General features: G+C 39.4%; 1 protein-coding gene and 1 long non-coding RNA gene across 3 annotated transcripts in view; both read right to left on the bottom strand.

Moving 5' to 3' along the window:
* Window positions 1–25,011, bottom strand: part of ldhbb (lactate dehydrogenase Bb) — a 66,700-nt gene that overhangs the window by 15,563 nt on the left and 26,126 nt on the right. The gene's annotated exons all lie outside the window — the stretch shown is intronic.
* LOC122986273 lies at window positions 20,213–24,059 on the bottom strand. Its single transcript, XR_006404277.1, has 3 exons — window positions 23,942–24,059; window positions 21,172–21,174; window positions 20,213–20,223 (listed from the first exon to the last, which is right to left on the bottom strand). It is a non-coding gene; the product is annotated as an uncharacterized LOC122986273 (long non-coding RNA).

Here is a 25,011-nt window from a genome sequence, read left to right on the forward strand (position 1 = left end):
TCAGGACTCCTTGGTCTTCTTTGGTCTTCAAGTAGTTCTTGCAAAGCTTTGAGATGTGTTTGGGGTCATTATCCTGCTGCAGTATGAATCCTTCTCCACAAAGATTAAAACCAGAGGGTACAAAATGTCTCTGAAGAATGGAGAAGTACTTCTCCAGAGAAGCCAAAACACCCCCAGACTTGAATATTCCCACCATCATGTTTCACTGTCAGTTTGATACCCTGTGGTATCATCTCTTTCCTGTTCGTCCCCTACATAGACACTTCTGTTACTGCCATACATCTCAAACATGGATTCATTGGTAAATAGGACTTTTTTTTCCAGTCATCCACTATGAAATGCTGGTATCTCTTGGCCTTGCTTCCCCTCTCGAGAAGTGGTTTAGAAAGTGCTACTCCTGCTACAGGCCTTCTTTTGATAGTACTTTTGCTAATTGGAGTCTTGTGTTATTTAGCAAACTCTGTATCTGTGATGAAGTTGATTTTCTATCTCTCAGGGAACTAAGCTTCATATATTGATCTTCTGATGGTGTGGTCATTTTTGGTTTGCCTGATCGTGCTTTAGATGCAACTGATCCAGTTTCTGCAAAGTGTTTTAGAGTTCCATGCACTGCCCTCTTAGAAACCTTTAGTCTAGCCATGATTTGATACTGAAAAAGCCAATCTTTTTTTAGAATAATACTTTGAGATCTGACACTTTCAGATCAGTTCTGATGCCATGTTTTCCACTATCACAATGCTACTAAGTAATCAATGATCTGCTGGAATCTTGAGGCACAGCCATATTTATAACAGGTGAACACTGGCTGCAGGTTGAGTTACTTAACGAGCCTCTGATGAGTAGTTCAAATCCACCTGAGTGTCATTTGAACACTTCAATGGAAGGGACACAACTTGAAGAAATCTGACCTTTTCTACAAAGGAGTTAAGTTGGTTTAGACCACAAATTTGCTTAAATTTGATTGGTGACCTAAGAGTGTAGAATCTTTTCTATTTCTTCTTCATTTTACATGTCATTATGTCTTATGTTTTTACATGTTTCTGAATCCACAAACTTTTTGATTATTTCCAGGTTTATGAGAAAATATGAGAGATTTTCAATGTGGTCTCAAACTTTTGATGGGGATCTAAATAAACAAACAGGAAAGCATAAAAGAAAAATGACAAAAGGTGACACAGTAATCACTTTCTCTCAGTTCCCCATAACACACACACACAGCTGGTTCAGCTTCTCCAATTTGAGGGTTTGCTGCCTTTGATTTTCATTATTATAGTATTATTGGGTTTCGGACTATTGGGCGGACGAAAGAAGACATTTAAAGATGTCAACTTGGGCTGTGGGAAACTGTGATGGATATTTTTCAGTAGCTTGATGATCAGACTAAATTACCAATTCATTTCACCTTAAAGAATTGCTGACCAAATATGAAATATGGGCAGCAATTCAGAGGTCTGGAACCAGGTTAATTTTTCAGTATTTTCCAACATTTTGTAGACTAAACAATTAATTTAAAAAACATTAAACAGATTCATCAGTAATACAGCTCTACACACTCGCACTACACCCTCATACACAGACATGGCAGTGTCTCACCACTGCCTACCTGTCTTGGGTATCTGGGCATGCTGGTTTCTAACTCTGTGGTGAAGGCCTCCCCCTCCTACTGCGGGGACAGTGGTTTGAGGTGGCAGTGTGGCTCCCCACCTGTCCTTCAGACCCGCCCCACGGGGGCTTTCTGGGATGCTGCTGCAGAAACCAAGCAATTGATCCCCACCTCAGCTCCAAACCACACTAAACATGGCACTTGAAGTATAGTTCAGCTTTTCCATAGTGGATTTGCCAATGTAGTGTAAGTGTAAAAAATGTTGAGCCCTTGAGAAACACCTCTTAAGCTTTCTTTGTATGTAATTTATACAGAAAATAAGGCATGGGCCAAGAATCATAGAGTGCGCCTCTTTAAGCATAACAGTCATGGCCTCTGAAAAATGATCAAAGCTCACTCTTTAATCGTCAACATTCACATTTTCAGAACGAGTTCATTTAAAATGGAATCGCTCCGCCTGATGCCTACTAGTCAGTATAATCGACGACACTTCTTGACAGATGATTTGCAAAACAAAACGCAAGAACAAATGAAACATCTGGCAGAAACAATATAAAATATATAAAGTCATGTGTGCAATTACATCAAAAAAGCTGTGTTGATAATTTAATTATTAAAGAGAAAAGAGGGAAAATCTCAAAAGAATACAAACTAAAACAACCATGTGCTAAAAGTGGATTTCTGATCACTTAGAAAAATGTTGAACACAGACTCTTTGGTTCAGTTTATCTTGGATTTTAAGCATTTCTAAATCCCAATTGAGCCAACCACAGGAGTAGCTTAGGAAAAGTCAACCTTTACCACCCAGAGAACGTCTGATCCAATTCCACTGACACAACAAAAGACATACTTGTGAAATTAATCAAAGTTATGAAAATTTCAGCGTATCATCACAGCCCAGTCACCTCATTGGCACACATCTGTTGCTTGGTCCAGGTTTACATAAAAAGCAAAAAGTTTGATGTAAATTCTGTTTCTTTCTGTAAATTACATTCTTTTAAACAAAATGCACATTTAAGAATTTTATCAGAGCCTTTTATATGCGATACAATGCAACACTTTAAAAAAATTAGTACACTTTCCTGCACTAATCTATCACAACAATCTCTAATCCTCCAAGGATGTTATAGCTCACTGCCAAACTAATTAAGATCAAATCCTGTGCAGTTTCCTGTGCAAAAAGGAGGGTAGGATGCGGGCAGTGGGAGCCGTGTATTTCACAGGAGTTGAGATTTGTGTGTCCTGGCCTAGGAACAGCCATCTAGTAGTGCTCACACAGTATATTTTCATCTGTTGACAATCCAAACTCTACTTAAAGGACACACACTTAGTTGTAGACATTTCTGTCAGAAGGAAAAATGAGACTCCCTCTCTGGCCCTTGTTGATGCCCATTTGGCCTTCTGCCTGTTTGTATCATAAGTACTCCTCCATATATTTGCAATACTATTATGATTTGGGCCTTTCCCGTTTTATTTGGCCATTGAATACAGACACACACTTGCTCATGTCCTCACTGAACTTAAAGCAAACATTACTGTGTGTGAACTTTCATGTAGTGAATGAAGAATTCCTATTAAGGCTCCACTGAGGCACCCATGGGACGCCATGTTGGATCATTTGGGGGGAAAACTTAATGTTGGCCATCCATCTCCTCAACATGTAATGCATTGACATGAAAGGATCAACACAAATTTGATCTGTTAGAGCAACTGAAAGTACCTCTTCTGCAGTAGCTGTTAGTGACCACTCCAGATGCCCTGTGAATGAGCTTCACTGCCATTTAGCATTTATAAGCATTATATAAACAGTTTATAAATGGTTTATAATGTTTACACTATAATGTAGCTGTTAGCAGTTATAAGTGTTTATTAATGCATTTGACAGCAACTATAAGTTATCCTGTGGACACCTGAGTGCTTGTATATAAGCAGATAACTGAAAATAAACAGTTATAAATAAACACAGTTGTAATAATAAAATAAAATATGTCTTCACAGGAGAAGTTATGATTGTTGACAAATAGTGTACATTAGTTTTAGTTTTTAACTATATTAGTGTGTTATAAACCATGTATTAAATATTTATATACTGCATACAAATGGGAAATAGTGTCACCTACTTATATGGTTTCTGCTAAAGAGTTAGATCATCTTTATCTGTTAAATATGAGACTAAAGCCAGCAGCCGGTTAGCTTAGCTTAGCATAAAGACTGGAAATGGGGAAACAGTTACCCTTTCCTCTGTCCAGGGGTACCAAAATCCGCCTACCAGCACCTCTAAAGATCACTAATTAACACATTAAACCTTGTATGTTCAATCCATATAAAAGCCAAAATATAAAAATGACAATTTGCTGTTCTAAGGGGTGGTATGTGCCAGGTTTTTTTCTTGGCTATGAGCAACTGACAGTCAACCAGCAGAGACTCCAGGAAATTTTAAAAAAAAGCTCAGTTTCTTGTTATAATAACATACTTTTCCTTGTTATTACTTAATTACTCTGTTTTAACAAGAATCTTTTCTTGTAGTAACAACATACTACTTTATCTTTTTATATTGCAAACATTTCCCATTATCTCACAAAATTAACATATCTCATTAAAACAAACATTTCTCATTATAACATGATAAGTTGGTAAGTTGTTATATCAAGAAACTTCTATACAATATGTTGTTAAAACAAGAAAAAGATCCAGTTAGTACCTAAAAGATGACTTTATATTAGTGAGATACGTTCATTATGTTGCTGTACTAATGCACAGTACTTGAGTAAATTTACTTTGGCTACTGTGCACCAAACACAATCACCAACTCTGCCCAAACAGAAATATATCTGCTGTCCCCAAACACAGACCTGGCTCCCCCATGACAGGGCCTTCAGGAACTCACTGTAACTCTAAACTTCAACAATTACGGGAACTTCTTTCAGCCCACGCAACCAGCAAAGTGACATTTTTCATAGTTTACAGACAATGATGCTATTAAAACATCTTATTTGTGAGATTTCAGACCGCACATTTGACTTTATTCATGGTTCATCACCAGGTAAGACTCTTTTTACATGCCTCTCACAGCTGAAGTGAATGGTCGGTGGCTCGCGACGGACAGAGAGGGCAACCTCACACAGGTGACTGCCAGACTCTTGAGTTAACAGGAAAGAAATATTTCCGTGCTTAACTTGGCCGAAGCTCTCAACAGACCTGCCTCTGCTTAGTCTTTCTGTCCGCATGGCTGAACACTGGTACCGGACCAGTATGGGAAGAGCCAAAGACTTCTCAAAAGCCTCCTGTGATGTGTCGGTTGTGACACCGCCATGCCCCTTAACTGTTTCCTCTCTTCCCCGGATACCTGGGCTCTGAGCTCACAGACCCTTCACTCAAGCAAGTCACCGATTCGGGAGCGTCAGCATTAACTGGACCTAATGAATGAGGAATAGACAATCAACAGAGACTCAGCAGCACTCGTAGGTGCAAGTGCCAGATCAGGGAACATGCCAACAGCTCAGTGCATTCAGCATTTTATTGCAATCGTTGGCAGGACTCAAGCTCAATTTTCAGTTAGGTACCAAAAAAGAAAAGGGAGTGGATTTTATCAAAGCTGACAACAAGAGACCTCTTGGGGGACCTTTGTGTGAGGTGCCTCTGTAGACTGACATGACTGTGTTTGTAATTTCCTTACCGGTCGTTTTGGGGTCTTTCTAGTGTCAAGTTATTTCAAGTAATAGCTCTCAGCTCTGTGCCTACTGCAGCCAGGACACATTCCTAAAAACCTGGTACTTCAGCTGATATGATCTTATTTTTGCACTCCTGGAAATTGAAACTTTTTGGCCTTGTGCTGCCTGAATGGACTTCTCTTGACCTAAATCAGAACTATTTGGTCAGAGGACTAGGAGGTGCACCATGTGGAAAAAGCACTTGTCGTTATGTTTACTGTCCTTCCAGGAGGTAGTCTTGATGGTTCGGCTCTTGTAACAGCTCATAGTTTTGGGTAGTAAAACACCGGGGGCCTATCGATGTTCTGAAGCCTCACAGCGTGGCTCATCCGTGCCAGCGGTAAAGGACAAATGTGCCAAAGTCTGCTGGGTTTGGCTCTTTTCTCACCCCCTGGCTTCCAACACCGATGTATCCAGCTGAGGTACAATAATTTGACACCTCTTAAGCAGCTGGACCCTTTAGCGTGACAACCACTGCTTTGTTTTATATTCCTGCGTATTTTGAACGCAATAAAAAATTACAGTCAGCAACATCTAAACTGTGTTTTTATCCACTTTGGACTTTTGCCCCTCCCAACCCCGTTCAATCTCCTTTATCCCTCCCTTTCCTATGTGGGATTTAACGTACACTTTGTGGTAACCTTGCTAAGTTATCAATTTTTTCTATGTTCTCTCACACTGAATAAAGGCTTGTTTCTCTGCGCCTGCTTGTTAAGACTTCAAGGACAGCTCCCTCCATCTGGCATTAAGTATTCCTGGTGCCAGTGTCGGGTTAACTGACACTCCTGCACTTAAACTAATGGCAGCGAACAGTCATCTCCCATGAGGTGCTCACCTTGGAAAAAATCACCCAGCTCCCTCATCCCCAATCATAGTGGTGCTCTCGCCACCCACTGAATGAAACCATGGGCATGAAAAGAGGGATTGTTTCACTATTCAGGCATATATAAGGGCAAATGAAAACATGTAACACGCATGTCCTGTCTTGGATTTGCCCTCCTCTCGAGTTCAGTGAGACGTTGAGAAGTGGGAAGAGAAGAACAGCATACAAACAGAAAAATACAGAGTCAGCAAAACGCCATTAGGACAGAAACATGCAACCCAGTTTCTAGAGCAAATGAAGCAAAACGCCTTGATTTTAGTAAAATACTTCACCAGATGCTTTAAGAATATGTCTGAGAAACATAGATCTAATATGCTGATAACTAGATACAGCTGGATAAAATTCTGTCTATCTCATTATTAGCTTTTTATTTCTGAATCACTGGTTTCCTTCAACATGAAAGAAGTATTAACTATTCAACATGGGTTGGGGCTGAACTTTTAAAGGGTGTTTGTAAATTCAGTTTGTGGGTTATTTTTCCTCACTCATTCACTGCGAATTGATGATTTTACACAAAAAAGTGCAATTTTTTTCTACCCTTTTCATTATTTTTTTGTGGTTGTTGGTCTGGATTGAGAGTCTTTATGCATGTCGGTCATCGTATTAGGCTTCACATCTTTTTCAGACGACAGAATTAATAGCCAATTTCCATATTAATTAGAAAGGATCTCTAAAGATCAAAAGTTAATTTAAAATTAAAACAAGGTAAAGATTTATGTGCATTGATAAACATGTTAATGTTTTCAAGGGATTTTTCACATACTGTTCATATCACTTGGCAATTGGGTTTCCAAGGAACTGTCTTCTTATTTTAATACATCACCTGGCTGTCCTTTGGAGATAGACTGTTTCCATCCAAGGTAAGCTGTTAACATAAATGTCTGGTACATTACAGGTGAGTCCAGGCCAAAAAGAAGCACCCCTCAGACTACAGGAGTGCAGCATCACCACCCGTCCTCCTCTGAACCCCCTTCTCAATGGAAACCTAAACAGCTTTTTAAGAATGAAGAGGTTTTTCAGTTTGTTGCTAAATATAGGCCAGCCCGGTGGGAGGTGGCAGGTTCCAGAGCCATTTTCAACAAAGATGAGCCCCAGGTCCTGCCCAGGGCCCGGCGGGTGGTGACTGCCGGTGGTCCGCCTTTCTCTTATGCACCGGCTCTTAAGTAAACACTGCAATCCTGCGGTCAGCTACAGCATGGCAACGAGCGAAAGGACTCACTGTGCAGTTGCACACAGCTATGGTGTGTTGTCTCCTCCGGCCCACTCAATCTTCGCCCCTCCCCGTCACAGAGGCCTGGGCAGGGGTCGAGGGCCAGCGACAGACCTTGATGTGTGATCCCAGAACCCTGCTGGGAACTCCTGGTGGGGGCAGTGTTGGACTTCATGCCTAGACCCCTCTGACCAACTATTTTCCACCTGGAAAATATGTCTAAATTAAGAACATTATCATCCTTACAGACGTTATGCTAATTCATTGTTTTTACACCTAATGGATTCTCAAGGTGGGTGAAATCAGGATGGAGGATCTCTTACAATAATCCACGACCCACTTGAAGATCATTTGACCATTATCAGTGAATTGTTTAAAAGATGAAAAGTTAAAATTTTATTAATTAAGGTAAAAAAAGTAAATAAATAATCATTACACTTAAACTACTCTAAAGAGTGAGCATCTTCCATGTTAAAATAACACATTTGTTTGTGCTCATGTATGTATCTGAGTGTATTTCTTTGCAAGGCAAAATGTATCATCTGTATAATTGACATAGGTCAGATTAAAGTGACAACATCGAATATAATGTTTCAATGGTTTGCTCTGCCTAAATGGTTAATCAAACAGAAGAAATCATGTATTTATCACATTCAAAAGTTTAGCATGTTAAGGACTAACAGCCAGAAATATCAAGTTGAGCCTGGAAATATCAGAAACCTGAATGTTTTATCAGAGGGCCAACCTTTCCAGGATAATATGCCATTAATCATCAGGATCATATCCAATAAAGTGCCAGATTAATCAACACAGAGGAAACTGACAGCCGCAGTCCTTATCCACTGAGGAAAATAAGGGGCAACAGGTAGGCCTTTATCCATTGAGCTCTGTTCTTGTGTTGCTCCCCTATACATTGAAATCATAATTTGGGGAGTCTCAGTGGCTACCTGTAAGGACCACAGGGGTGGCAAATAGCAGGGCTGTGGCTTTCTGAGCTTCTTAGTGGTGCGAGCAGAAGGATTTACGGTAACTCTCAGACAAGCGTTCACAGCTTGGACTCTTGGCATGGATTCGATATTGTCCCTGGCCGAGCATCAAACCCACTGAACCTGAGGTCCAAAAGTACCTACACAAAACCCTAGGATGTTTGAATGATAAATCACCGACATTTAGTGGCAGAACAAAAAATACTGGCCTTGCTGGGGATATCAATTTTAATTTTAATTCACAGTGAGAGCGCCTACTGGGTGGCTTGATTGAGCGGGGATCTGCTTCTAGTTTAATTGACATGCTCTTCTCTTTAGGGTGAGGATATGAGTTTTCCTGCTAATTCAGCACAGGTGCAACAGTGGAAAGCAACCCTGCCGTGTAGGAGGTGCAACAATTGCCAGTAGGGGTGATATTGAATATCAACTATGATTTGAAGTGCATTGACCGAGTTATCTTTAAGTTCATGTCCAATTCCTTTTGGGACATGTCATTTATTTCTCTGTGTAACTGGACCTTTCTCAGTGTGTGCTTTAGCCCGCCATCATCAGCACCTCTGGTTTTGATAAAAGAGAAACCGGTTCCATGAGACTTCCTGAGCGGAGTTCAATGATAAAAACATATGGCGAAAAAAAAAAAGCTCAAGAAGTTAATACATTTGACACGCTGCGAAGAATAATGGATCAATTCAGTAATCTTTTCTGTTTTTAAGAAGGATTAGTATTGTAATTGAGGATGTTTTTTTTTAAATCATTGGTATCATTATCTTCTGTGTAACATTCAGGTAAATATCATATATGAGGTAAAAGCAGCATTTTATTAATTTGCTGACTGCTGATGATGCCAAGAGGTGCTTTATAAAGCCACAGGACTGAATTTAAGGTCAAAGAGGATGCACTGAGCCAAACACACCAACCGCCACCCTGGAGAAAAAAGCCATGGTGCTAATATTAGGGGGAAGACTGATTACAGTGCTACTATTAGGTTTTTGGCGTCGATTTTGGTCTAAAGTAGGAACGCCCTCAGCACTTCTCTTTGGTGTTCATGCCCTCGGTGCTCAATGGCACACTACATGATATTATGAAGAGCCAGACCAAACATGCCGAAGCAGACCACAGGGTTACTCACAGCCCCTGCACATTCTTTTGAGGCTGAAATGTGACCCAGTCCTATTTTTCAGCAGCTTGTCAGACTCAGTGTGGTGCAGGGAGGTAAACTAGGAGGGAAAACTGTTGTCACCTTTCTATAGCTCTTACTTTTTCTGACTTACAAGATGGCAACCTCAGGTGTCAAAATGAGACCAGCTGGGTGGGTTGGATGCATGCTGGCAGTCGCCACGGTATTGGAAAGCTAAGATGTACTTATAACATCAGCGGCAGACAGTAAATGGAAATTAGTTTATTGGTGAAGCTTTGCAAGTTGATGGACACTCTGGTAAAGCAATAAGTAGCAGTAACCACATGCATTAAGACATATAATGCCATATGTGAGACTAAAACTGAAGTGACAACATAATGATTTGGGGTGTTCAGTGAAAATCTTTGTAGCAGCCTGAGGAAGCCGTGTATGTCCAGCTGTGTGTAAGATGCTAAAAACATTGCTTTCCTGAATGATGTCTTCTCCATCTTCCAAAAACATTCTTTTTCTGTTTCCTCCCTCTACACATTTACAGAGCAAAGTCTTTGTTGGACAGCAACATCAGAGACTTGGAATGGAAAACACTGTCGGGCATTCAATATGTCCCAGCTTGTCATCAGATGAAGCTCATTTTGAAAAATGCTTGTTATGACTGCTGCTAACCATATCCACCCACTCTGTGCCCGGTGAGAGGGGACAGAGAGGAGGAAGTCTTTCAGTCAGTCAGGTCATACTTCATCTCAGCAGGCTATCGAGCCGCTGGACCATGGACAGAGCTTTAAGTGAAACTTTGCACACTTATAACCCGACGGTGACACATCACATAGGAGAAAAGCACCAGAATACCAGAGGAAGTCACCACTATGAGACAACGCATTTCCTTTTGATAGGTCATATTTTGTGACCTTTCAAACCCTGAATTGAGATTTTTCCAGCAATTCAAACAGGTCTGATTGTGCTTATCGGCTCATTCCCCTGTTGGAAAACAATGAAGTAGAGCTGCAACGATTAGTCAATTAGTTACCAACTATTCAATTAATTGCCAACTATTTTGATAACAATTAATAGTTTTGAGTCATTTTTTAAGAAAACTTGTCCAAATTCTCTGATTACAGCTTCTAAAATGTGAATATTTTCTATATATTTTATGGACTGTTGGTCAGGACAAAACAAGACATTTGAGGACATCACCTTTGGGCTTTGGGACACATTTTTCACCATTTTTTGGACCAATCAACTAATTGAAAAAATAATATACAGATTTATTAATAATGAAAATAATCATTAGTTGCAGCCCTACAACAAAGCCAATCAAAGCTTTGCAGGTGGAATTAAGGATGGTGATGTCATCTTCTTTCACCAGAGAAAAGTTGGCAACAAGCCTGAATGAAATCGACGTAGCTGTACAGGTTGTTTTAAGTCAACTTGAAGAAATAATAACTCAAAATCTCAAAATTTATATATTTGTTTGATGAAAAACAATTAAGTTAACTCTTGCTGGCGACCACTCCTGTAGCTTTTGTGTTGACTTCAGTGGGATGGATACAACACTTGCTACTCATTGGTTACGGCAGATGATAGTATACTATGAACACAATGTAAGTCTGAGTCCGTCATCAGTAAAAATTCAGGCTCTTATGGATTAAAAGCACTATGTGTAGAGTTTCAACATTACAATCTTTGGTGCTCTCCAGTGGTAGTTTTAAAAATGCTGAAAGCAACACATAGACAGCAGCATTTTTTTTTTTAACCAGGATTTTTTTTTTACATTTCTGCAAGCAAATAACTTCAAACAACAGTTAGAGGAGCATCCATCCATTTATCCATCTATGTTCCAGAAAGCTTTCCAGGAGTTGTTTTGTAAACTTTTGTGATTTACAGCATTTTTCTAGTGTAATGATCAACATGCCTGTATATGTAGCTTTTAAAATCAGATATAACCCAGTATTTCTCTCTTGAGTGAAGAGTTGAATTTATGAGCAATTAAACGTAACAATTAAACAAACTCACTATGTGGTTCTTCTGCCACAGTCTTAATTGGTGTGGTATGACCAGTAGCTTATGGTGGCTTATGTTAGCAACCTGTAGATAGATATTTCTGTGCAATGGACATTACTGAGTCAGTTTATTTATTTTTTTTTAACTTTTCTTAACTTGTGCTACTGTTACACAACCTTTTAGCATATATCATTAGTATTTACCGTTAGTCACAGTGGCCACTGCTCAGCACAACATACGCTTGTTTTAAACTTCGCTTTCTGAATTCTACTTCCTTCAGTCCGTCTTTTACTTCCAAGATTTTGCTGTTGGTTTTATTTGGAAAAATAGGAATAGTCATAGTGATAAGATAGTAAAACCAAGAGACAAAGTACATTTTTCCAGTTGAAAGACCATAGATGTTGCATCATTTTACTACAACCTGTATTGTAGCTTCAGGCCCTTATGGACTATCGATGTGGCTCTTAGTGAAGAAATTGGTACTTTTTCCTCATTTACAATGGATTTCTCCCTGTAAGATTCTTGAATGTCGATGCAAAATGTTTAATATAAAGTTAAGACTTCATTCTTTGATCCTAAAGTACCAACATCAAAACCAGATATGTATCACTGATGCTTTTGATTGACACTTTTTTATAGTGTCATACTCAATTATGTACTTAAATTGGCAGTCAACGTGATGCTCAGTTATCCACTTTTTGGCCGCACACCTGCAGGAATGAGAATCACAATGTTTTCATTTCAAACATGAAAGTCTGCTGATCGTTCTATACCATGTTTCCAGCGTGCCATTACAACCAGTTCCTCTATAGCTGCAGGTTTCTACTGGCCACAAACCTACACATTCCTCCCTCCAAGCACAGCCATAAAAGCAGTTCACCTCCTCATTGACCAAAACTCACTGTGCGAGTTTAAAAACGGGCTTGACTCTCCAAGAAATACAGCCAACTTTACCACTGAAATAGATTTCAATAAATTTTAATTTCCGCAGCCACTTTCCCAGGTCTCGAGAACGTAATGAATTAGCAAACAAAAGCCTCAAAAGAATTCTCTCCCATTTTACTTTACTCAATGAATTACCGTCAACCACACAAAGAAAACAAAAGATGGCAAGTTTATTTTTCTGTGGTGGAGCCGTTTCAACAGAGCGATTATTCACTGACACCCCCTTCAAAGGTTACTCAATCAAGGTTTCAAGCACCACTGATAGTGCTTAGCCAAAGTGGGAACATTACAGTACTGTGTAATACATTGTCACTTTATAATTAGTTAAGAACTGGAATGGTATATTTTGTATATTTTGCCATAGAAAGAAAAGCAACATCTGTAACGTATTTGTCCCAGAAAGGCTTCAGTGCTGCAAAGTTGACTGACATGCTGTTTATATGTGTGATTTCAAGCTACTGATGTGTTTATTATTGTTGTTTTTTAATCGGGTTAACACAAAGAAGCATTGTGTGATCATAGATAAGATTAGATTACTATAACAACAAACACCAAGGCTGGTTCCACATCTCTGAATCACTGCTCAGATCTCAGATTTTTTTCAGTGATTAAATGAAAATGAATGAACAGCACTGCAGTCTGATTACAGACATCACACAGCAAGGAAACATAAAAAACAGGAAAAGCAAGTAGGTAAGTGAGCAAAACAAACATTTAAATCAAAGATGAAGGAGAATAAGGAAAAGCACCATCGATAAAATGTATTTCAGAGGGCTTGAGATGAGATTTAAAACACTTCATAGTTTACTGATCTGACCATAAGAGGGAGACTGTTGTATAACCTGGGAGGATGGCAAAAAGTAGAGTTGATCAAACAAATTTTGATTATAGAGACAAAACAAAAAGATATAATTTAGAATATTTAAAATATGAAAATAGACCAAAAAAGTGATGCATGACAAATAAAACAAGTGCAAACTGTACATAAAAAATATATTTACACATTGAAGATTTAGTTTTATGGCCTTTTTTGACAAATTTCAATGAATACTGAATCTATTTTAAACATATCGGTGACATTTTATTCACCAAAAGTTGGTTAGATTTCTCTAAACCCATCTTTCCTTACAGCCCAGATTCCCCTCTGTCCTCCAGCAGGCTATTTTGGAAGCTTTTTACATAAAATTGGCATTAGTGATTACCTACTCCGATTGGCTGGAGGTGTGGCCCCCACTTTTATCCCCATCCAATGGGAATACTGTGAATAGGAATAACGCAAGTTCCGTTCTTCACCTAGAGTAATGGCTGCTTTCGTCCAGCTGCAGTGCAAACTCTGATGTACGAACGCACTCAGCGTAGCGCCGGGCAGCGGTGGGCTCATGCTACAGCTTCCTAGCATTGATTTGACTGTCTGGTGTAACATAGTATCAGATTCAGCCTCAACACCGCTAGCTCTTGAGCCACAAATTTCAAAATTTGAAATAACTTAAAAACACCGAGGTGATAGAATCGAGTAATTTAACAGCACAGGAGGGCTGCCATCATCATCCTAATCAATCCCAAAGCTCTTTTTTGTTTTCCACAGTACCAGCCCTTTAAATAATGATGATTAAAGAATCTGGACATATGGGGAAAGCAGAGATGTATGAAAATATGTTTGGGTTTGTTGCATTTTGTTGCTCTGACAAACACAGGCTGATTGCAGAAAATGCTTGTATGTTTGTTTGTGTGTGCTTGTGTAACTGTGTGTGGGTGTATATATATATATATATATATATATGTGTGTGTGTGTGTGTGTGTGTGTGTGTGTAAGTGGCCTGCGTGTGGCCAGACTCGCTGGGCTGATCTTGGCCCCTGGCTGTTGCTGGCGTTCAGCATGTCTGTAAAGAAACAGTTGGAGGCAAAGCCAACACCAGTCCCGCTCAGGAGCTCGGCCTGCCAGCAGCGACAGATTCCAGAACTTTCCATGGTCCCGCGTCGCCATGCCAACAGGTCTTGGCACGCCACAGCTGTCCTGATCTGCACACCTGGCCCACCAAGAGTCCAGAATCACCTCTGCTGTCACTGTGTGATGAACAGGTCATTTACAACCCAAGTGTTTGTGTGTTTTTAAGAGTTATGGGCCCAGGTAAAGAAAACACCGTGGCAGTGGACCTCCTGTGTGTTGCCCTAATCAAACAGAGCTGAGAACCTTAGCACTGTAGAATAGCTGGGGCTTGAATTTGTTCAGACTTGTACTGTGGAAAACCGGCACAGAGGGATATTGAAAAAGAACCTGCATTATGGAAATGGAGTTCGATAAAGATTTGTTTTGTTTGTGTTTGATAATGTGTTTGTTTCAGCTCAAACACAGAGGAGCAGGAACCAAACCTGGGACAAATATGATTATCTAAGGCAGCCAAAGGGAATAATTTTAAATTCAGACCTCACAAATCATGTGACATTCTTATAGTCTGTGATGCTTTCTGAAGTGATGAGATGGACAAAAGATGTAATGTAATGTTGGTGAGCCTAGGTTTCTGTGGACAGAGAGGTCACTCACTGGAGAAAGTTAGGAAAGTTTGTTTAGCTGTAATGTTTGATTTATCCTTGCTTGTATACGGAGAAGAGCACACACCAGTCTGTTTAAAGGTACTCAGTGTTTCCCCCAGGATTTTTTTCAGTTCCTGAAACTACTAGTGTTGTTGCGGGGCAGGCGTGTCATGGATACAGAAACGTGGTGTCGACAGTGTCGTCACAGATGTGCGCAGTAAGGTGGTTGTTCATATCGGTGTATTTCTCTACACTGAACTGAAATGAAATGAGTGCACATAAATTTGGTAAATAAATATTAATGTTAGGTTTTGGTGCAAGCCTGTCACCTGTGAGCCTATCGTTCTCCCGCTATCCTGCTAGTATAAAATACATTTGTTATTTGCAGGGGGGGGCTGCCCCTCCAAAGCAATGGTCGGGGAAACTCTGGTACTGAATGCTTTTTCTAAACACAACTCCATTTTCAGATTTAAGATAATTACATTGCATTAATTTTGCAGATGCTTTTTTTTAAGGTGACATTTTGTTCTCTACACAGTTTAGCCTTAAGTGTCTTGCTTACAGACACTTTGACATGTACATAAAGAGGAGCAGGGGATCGAACCACCAACCCTAAAACTCAATTATTTATGCTTCAAATGCCCTGATGGTTGCCCCATGATAAAAAAATGTTTTACGTCAAAATTAAGCCTAATATGGCTTTAAAACTCTACTCCATGACATTTTGATATGATAATGTGTTCACCAAATTTAGAAAAGTCTTTGATAGGAAACAGAAAGTATGTTTTTTTGCGCTACTGCGCTACATAAACAACAGATACTCAGATGTCATTAACACAATATTCACAGCAAACAACCACTCAGCACCACTAAATAAAATGACAAAAAACAAACACAACAATCTCTGAATTAAGAGCTGATAGAGAGGTAATTATTTGCCTCGAGTGTGCTAATTCCACATTCAAATATGATCATTATGTAACGTATACTCCTTGTGATTTTTGCTTTACAGGATGTTAAGTGATTTTTTTTTTCTATACATTTAAGAGATCGTAAACAACCAATGCCCCACAACTGAGGCAACCATCACTGCATCAACTGAGCTGTAAGCAAAAGCTAAATGAAGGCTTGAGGCTTCTGCAGTATGTCACCAAATTAACCATAGATAAGGTGCCACTTTGCAAAAAAAAAGGAAATACTCAAGTTAAGTAGTTTGTGACCTCAAATTAACACCACCCTTTTGTTTTGTGGAGAAAGGCAAGTTAACATTGGAAACACTGATGTATTGGTGATTATAGCAGGATATTAGGAAGCCAAAGTATCTTAAATTTGATATGTCCAGTGGTAACCAAAACAAACTATTCTATCACAGCCGGTCTGTTTTTCAGCAGAAGAACATAATTATCACAGTAACTGTGAGTACTGCAACTACTGATATGATTTTGTTGCGTACAGAACTCAAAGACCAGATGATACTGGATGTTAAAACAATTTAACAAAGTCTGTAAAAACATTTTTGAATCATAAACTTATGCTGAGCTTTACTGTGATAAACTCTGCGGTTGAGGGAATAAAGAGCAGCAGGTTTCAATTAAGTTGAAGGCTATTTTATTCCCTGCTAAACATTTTTAGTAAAATCTGACTGGCTGAAACATCGTGTTCCTGGGAGGTACAGTATGCTGACAGAATATGAACCATGTAACACTAATCTGAACACAGCCAGATTCATGACAGCCAACATATGCAGCCCATTCAGTTCAGATATCACATACCCCTAATTTCATATCAAGTGATAATTTGATTAGGATATCTCAGGAAAGACCTCATAAGTCAGTAATCAAGAGCATCTTCTGTTCAGCATCTTGTCCATTGTGTTGGCCAAGTGTTTTTTTTTGACAGCATCTTGGCTGAAAACTCTGTCGATGTGTTATTGAGTCAGTTGTGACTAGTTACTCTAATTCAATTACATAAAAACCATTTCAAAAACCTGATATTTAAAGAGGAAAAATAAGAGGTTATGCACATCATAAAAATGCACATTTCACCTAGTGTATCTTGGCTCCACATTTTTAAAGAAGCCAAACTTTATTGCCATTGGAGAAAAAGTTGTAATTTTTGAAGTGGTGTGTGTATGAGGGGGATTATTTCGTGCTCTGTCTCCCTGGATATGGTCGCCACCCATGATATCTAACTCTAAACTTACACACAAACACGCTCTCACACATAAGGGGTGGAGTACGGAGAGAAAACATGATTTGTGTATGGATGTCCGGCATGTGAACATTTTGATTGATGGGCAGCTAAAGAACACAGGCCGATCCTTATTAGAGCCTGCGAGCTGCCAGCTCTGAGGGATGCGTGGGCATGTCCTCCTTGGTAAGTGATCAGGTGTTTGACTCTGTCTGGTAGGAAGGAAGTCCTTATTAATGTTGAGGAGAAGGCCGAGGCTCAGCAACCTCAGGCATGCCCGCCCACACACACACACACACACATACACACACACACACACACACACACACACACACACACACACACGCTCCCATCCAAACAGCACAGGCCTGCTCTCGCTGTGGTTCATTACTGTAGAGGAGGTGGTGTGCTCTTACACGAAAAGTACTGATTGGGAACAGATATCTACAGCTGTGGAGGTGTTACAATAAATCTATCGACATCTTTTACTGTTTTTAACCCCCTCCCCCTCTGTGATTTTTTTCTTTTCTGGCCTTTGTTTCATAAAAATACTTAAACTAATTGATTCTTTTGGCCACTTGGGGGCAGAGCAACGAGCTGGCATACTATCATTATATAAAGTTGATATAGCAAACCTGTTAGCAAACACTTGCCTATTTACACATTAAGAAAATAGTGAGACACATTAGCATTCATGTTTTTGGCCTCCTGGTGAATTTAAGTCCAAATTCCACTCTTCTTTTAGCTCTATTTTAGTCTCCCCAAACTCCTTAATTTGGGGAAATATACTTTTTTTGCCCAGAGTTGGATAATAAGATTGATACCACTTTCATATCTATCTGTTAAATATTAAACTACAGCCGGTTATCTTAGCTTAGCACAAAGACTGGAAACATGGGTACACAACTAGCCTGGCTCTGTCCAACTGTAACAAAATCCTCCTACCAGCACATCTGCAGCTCTCTAATGAACTAATAATTAACATGGTCCATATCATTGATTTAACCCGTACAAAAAAATCTAAGTGTAAAAACAAGACGTTGTGGTTTCACGGGTATTTATATGCCGGACTATTGTACATTAAACAAACAAGATGTTTTATTGCTGATTATGTGATGATTTTAGTAAAATGTCCTTAATTTCTGATAAGTTTCTCTGTATGAATGTATAAGCTGCTGGATGCTTCGTTGTGTTCACCAGCTGGTCACTAACTTTGCTGGTCTGCTGTTTGATGCTGGGCAGGTGATGTACAGAGAGTTTATCAGAACTCCTTTGCCTTCTGTGGTTGAAAACAGGTCAATGAGAGTGATGAGACTGAACCAAAACAGTAAAGAAACGAGCCAGAAAACCAAAACAATGAGCTGAAAGATGCTAAAATGTTCAGAAGAACTGACGGAAATTGCAGGGTTGGTGATAGTTCTCTATCGGTTCATCACTTTGAGCAATCCCTTTCACATACAAGTAGTCATGCTTTAAAGTCTGTATATCTAAATCTATCAAGAACACCATTATTTTTGGCTGATGTGGGAATTCCCCTTCCCCTTCATGGACGTGGACAGAAACGCCAGCGACCTGTGAAATGAACACATCACACCTACACAGCCACTTCACTCCCACCATTAACACTGAACTTTAAAGGTCTACAACAGCTCTTTCCCCCCTCTGTAATCCATCCTGCACCACAAAGCTCAACTCTCCTTGGGGACAGTGTAACATAAACATATTCAGCATGCCTCAGTATTTCCAAAGCCACCCACACAAGTCATACCCCATCTGAGAGAAAGGGGATCTGGGGTCTGAATCAGAGCCGCTTTATTTACAACTCTTACAAAACAAACTTTTAAAAGCTAATTCCCTTTTGCAGTGGAGAGGCAATGAAAGCCCGGCCTTATGTTATGGGGTTGTGAGACCGAGTGCAGCACTAAACAAACACTTGTGAGCTCTGCCTTCCTTCCTTTGCTTTACAAGGGGATGCAGATTGGAGAAATATGTTGGCTGTTGTGAGCAAATCCGCTTCATGGATTTAGACTGTTGGAAAACCACAGTCGGACAGAAAACAAGCCGCCTGGCCAGAGCCCATGTTTGAATTACAGTCAGTGTTGATTTATCTCCTGCCCAGAGTATGTAATCGAATGTCTAATGGACTCACTGTTCATTAGTGAATTAACACATTTGAACGTTTACATCATCAAGGCTGAGCACGTGTTTTCACTTTATGAAAGAAAAAGTTATTTTAGAGTTTTTGCTCATTGGGTGGGGATATTTTTCCCAGTACAAACCATTCTGAAAAATATAGAATTACAGAGCAAGTTTCATCAACCAAAGGTCAAGATCAGAGCACCTCTGAAAACAAAGGGAACATTGCTTTCAAATTTATAGGAATGATCCTTAAATTAAATGTTGTAGCCTGTGTTGAAATACATACCAAACTGATCATAATGGTGTCACAGGCTCAGTGTAGTTTTCTCAGCTCCATGGTCAAAACATTTGACCTACAGCATTGTGGAAAAGTTTTAGGCACTTTAGATGTTTAGATTCAAATCCATTATGCAACAACATCATGGAGGCGTCTGATCAGCCCCAAATTCATTCTGCAGCATCACGACCCCAAACATACAGCCAGAGTCATAAAGAATTATCTTCAGCGAAAACAAGAACAAGGAAAAGATGCAAAAGATGATATGGCCCCCACAGAGTCCTGATCTCAACATCATTAAGTCAGTCTGTGATTACATGAAGAGACAAACAACTGAGATGCTTAAATCCACAGAAGAACTGTGGCAAGTTCTCCAAGATGCTTCGAACAACCGACCTGCCAAGTACCTTTAAAAACTGTGTGCAGGTGGACTGAGGAAAACTGCTGCTATTGTTACATCAAACATTGATTTGATTTAGGTTTCTTCTGTTTACTGAACTTTGTATGAAGTTAATTGACAAACTAAAACCATTCATGTCATCATTTTTGAAAGCGTTCTCACTTTACTTTTAGTGCCTAAAACTTTTGCTCATCACTGTACATGCATGTTGTCTACATTCACATGTTCTTGAACAGGCTGCCAGATGATTCAAACTGTGGTCTGCTGGATCTCTTTTTTACGGTTTTACAAGTGTAAATAAAGCTTCAATAAGCTACAATTATATGTGAAACTCAACTATTTATGCATCACTTTACTGTCAGACTTTCATCCACAAAAGAGACTAGAGAGAATAATAAATTTAAAGAAAACATCATTTTATTTTTGGTTTTATATTTTTGGTTTTGCCTGATTTTGATTAGTTACAGTGTTTTTTTTGTTTTCCTTCCATGTCTGTTCATCAGTGAGACATTTCAGTGTATTTATTTTCAGATTCAGCTATATCAGTGAGCAAAAGAAATCCAAAAACATCTGTTTATAGAGAAGAGTCCAAGGCTATCTGAGACATTAATTATTATTCAGAAATAGGGGACATGGCCCCTGTTCATTACTGGAAAAGGTGGTTAACTAGTTGATCTGTAGGTGAGTGAGTTTTGAAGAGAAATAAACATTGTATCCAGTGTCCTCTCTCATATTTTTTCTTTTAGTGCTGGTCTCATTTAATGTGTTTCACCATACAAGCTCACACAAAGAAACACTTGGATGACTAATCTTATGTAATTTTAAATGTCTGTCTGTATTTGGAGACACACATTTGGAGTACATGACGTTACTGTTCACCACATTTGACAATTTTAACTTTATAATCCTACTGGAAAGTGTCTTCAACAAACCAACAAATCCCATCTTTAAATATTGCAGATTTAATAGTTCCTTTTATGAAGAGAGTCCTACTAAACAAGACCACATACTTCAATAAAACCTGTGTTTTTTTACCCTGTGTTTTCCTTTGTATACCCTAAATTGCTCCTGCTCTGACCCAGTTTCATGTCATATGATGTCTTATCTTGTCTTTAGAATTGTCTTGTATGAGGATTTATTCAAAGTGTGCAACAACAAACTTTCTTTCCTATAAATCTTGAGTGTGACAATTATTTTTGTTATCAATTAATCTAGCAATGATTATTTTCTCAATTAACTGATTAATTGTTTGGTCTATAAAATGTCAGAAAATGTTTTTTTAAAAAACCCCTCACTATTTCCTTAATCCAAAAATAATGTCTTCAAATTGCTTGTTTTGTCCGTCCAACAGTCCAAAACACATAAGACAAAGAAAAGCAGCCAATCTTCAATAGTGAGAAGCTGGAGCCATCACATGATCAAATGTTTGACATTTTTGTTTGAAAAAATGACTTAGGGTAGGAAACCATGTGAGATGGCTGCTGGCTAGACTGAGAGCTCCCAACAATCGGACAAATACCCGCCCCCTCCCCCAATTTAAAATAAACGAGTGTTGAAGTTTTAACTGACTAAAGTATGAATTGGGGAGCCAAAGCAAAGACAGCAAGAAAAGCAGGAAAAAGAAGGACTGACTCAAAGCAACATGAACGAAGACAAAAAGAAAAATGATGGCGGAGACGAGACAACAGAGGCCTTTCAAATGGGACTGAAAAGCCTAAGTACACAAATCAGCAACCTGAGAACAGAATTAAAAGCAGAGTTCACATCATTCAAAGAGGAATTCAAGCGGGATATGAAAGAGCTGGCTGAATTTAAACAAGAAATGAATTAACAGTTAACGGCGAACACACAAGCAATACAAAACCAAAATTAAAAATTCGAAGAAGCCGCCATTCGAATTGAGAAGCTGGAAAACATGGAGTGCAGCTGCAAACAACGCACTCCAACAAACACTGAAAGAACAGAAGACATTTGTCGACAAACTGAACGATCTGGAGTCCAGATCCAGAAGAAATAACCTGCGGATATATGGAGTACCGGAGGGTGCAGAAGGCAGCTCAGTACCTGGAGAAACTGCCCAGAAGTGAAATGTTATTCCTTGAAATGACAGATCTACAGATTCAACAAGCCCACAGAGCCCTGGCGCACAAACCAAGCCCCAGCTCACCTCCGAGATCCGTCGTTGTCAACTTTTTCCAGTATAATGTTAAAGAGATGGTTCTCAAAAAGGCAAAACATTCAACTTGGACAACGAATGCTGTCTTTTGACCATGACTATTCTACAGCTGTAGTACAATAACATAAGGCATACAAAAACGTTAAAAACATTCTATAAGAGGAAGGTATCCACTTCTAAAGGCCATTCACCAAGATGTGTATTCACTGGGACAGCTGACCCCAAACCTACAACAATGCAAGGAAAGCTATGCAAGAGCTACAACGGAGAGACTCATTTCCGCCACCAGGAAAATTAGCTATAAGTGGGTGGGCGACAGATGGGTGCCGCCACACGTAAGTCGGTACCACAGTGAAAACATTGGTTACGTAAAGTGACCATGGCGTAAGCCTAGATTCACAGAGCATAGGCGTAGGCACAGCCGTCGCTATTTCAGTATGTTTTCAGTTCATGAAAGTTAATTGTAACATTTTGGTTGCCTAAAAAAAGTCTTGTTCAGTGTTTGACTGTACTAAAAGACCCTCTAAAGTGTCAGATATTCAGTTTTTCCTGGTAAGCTCATTTTGTTTTAATGGTTTTAAGCCTGTGTTTTGCTTGCAAAAAATAGCATTAGCATTATCACAGTTAACCATAGACTGTAAATGCACTGTGCTAACCAAGCTAGCAGCTAGGGTCAGCTTCACCCTCTCATCCAAATATGGTCACTTCTGGCTCCAAAAGTCCAAGATGGCGACAGTCAAAATGCAAACTTGAGGCTTCCACAAACCAATGGGTGATGTCATGGTGGCTATGTCCTTTATTTTTTACAGTCTATGGTTATTCCTCATATCTAGGACAGGGCCCTTTCTTAGTGTTACCCCCCCCCCCAAACTTATAAAGGGATTCCTGATCTAAGGTGGAGAGAGAGTGCCCTTTTTGGGGAGTTCATCTATCTTTTTTTGGTTTTACCAGGCAAAACATTTTTGTTTGTTAACATGTTTTGGTTCACTGTTCAGAATTGTTCTGGTGTTGAATTGAGAGGATACAGTGAAATCAATCACATCAAGTATAATGATGCAATATCAAGGACTTAAGCTGATGTCTTTAAATGTTATTGGTTTGGGGTAATTGATTAAAAGGGCCAGAGTAATGACAAAATTGAAAAAAGAAAAGATGCACATTGCTTTTCTACAAGAAAGCCTTTTATCACAGCGACAGCATAAGAAACTGAAAAGATTTCTTTACAAAAATACATATTATAGCTCACATACTTGTAGAAATACAAGAGGGGTAGTAGTCTTGATATTGATCTCAGTTAAATTTTAAGACATAAAAAACAAAGGGAGATATATCATAGTAAAAGGCAAAGTGGAAAATAATGTCCTGACACTGGTGAATATCTACGCACCCCGCAAGAGTGATAAACATTTTTTCAAATCCCTATTTGATAATATTGAAATGAAAGCAGAAGGAATTTCTATCTGTGGAGGAGATCTGAATGTGGTATTGAATCACAATCTAGATACAAGCAAAAAGAAGAAAACGAACCAGATAACAAAACAACTTAACATTACCTGTGACGGAATTGGTTTTGTTGATGTCTGGAGGAATTTTCATCCTCTAGAATGAGACTATACACACTACTCAATACCACACTTAGTTTACTCTAGAATAGACTATTTTTAATGCAGAAAGGAGACTGTTATATGGTAACAGATTGCAGACTTGCATGGCCGATGTACTTAACAATTCAAATAGACAGTAGAAGGAAGGACACAGTAGGGCTGTAGTCAACCAAAGAAAATTTTGGTCGACTAAAATCGTACATGATCTTCAACTAATCGATTAGTCTTGCTCACGCACGGGGGGTGTAACGGGACAGAGTGCACAGAACTCGGCAGCCACACATTTCTCTGTTCTGTATTTCTCTGTTTTGTGTCTTCAGGTTAGCTAGCCCATTGTTGCTAACTTTGGAGCTAACCCCCTTTACTTTTCCAGCATTTGGGGCAACAACAGACGTGACTTTTTAGCATTTATTAATTGACACACTGTAGTCTGTACTGTACATTTACTGCCAGACTGACAACTTACTACTGACCTTTTCCTCTGCTCCGCTCGCATCCAGCGTCACTTCTCTGCCCCTCGCTCTTTCCCACTCGCTATGCAAACATACACCTTAACGGAGCCACGCTACCAATAGTTTCCCAGGCAACGACACAGAGGTTGACTCACGTACCGGAACAGCGCTGCTCAGAGACTCCCAAACGCTGTTGGATATCAAATATATATATATATTTTTTTGGCCTGGTGGGGGTTCTCGTTGTGTCATTATGGAGAAACACAGATTCAGTAAACATTCAGCACGTTCAGTAAACGTTCAGTACAGTTAGACCCTGCAGTCTCCATTAGGTTGGGCGAGTTCAAAGTTGTGTAAACAATGGAGATGTTTTGAATACACCCGTTTTCACAGGTAATTTGTTAGTCTGTCCCTCCCGCCGCAGGAAATAATGGATTACTCCTGGAAAGCTGTTGATGTAGCACTTTTCTCCTTATGAAAATAACACAGAGATTATTTGACCAATGAGAATTTAATCGGACGAGAGCATATCGACCAACTAATCGACCAGTCGACCAGGAGTCTACAGCCCTAGGACACAGAGTGGCGATTATATGTTGGGATGCTGAACAATAAAACAACTGGTAATGACGTTAAATTGGAAATCAAAAGATATCTTGAGGAAAATGACAAAGGTGAGGTATATCCATCCATACTATGGAACTCACTGAGGGCTGTAATACGAGGTAGGTTAATAGCTAGGACAACACATATCAAGAAGACCAGAAT

The sequence above is a fragment of the Thunnus albacares genome, chromosome 7 (genome assembly GCF_914725855.1).
Source record: "Thunnus albacares chromosome 7, fThuAlb1.1, whole genome shotgun sequence".
Lineage (NCBI taxonomy): Eukaryota > Metazoa > Chordata > Actinopteri > Scombriformes > Scombridae > Thunnus > Thunnus albacares.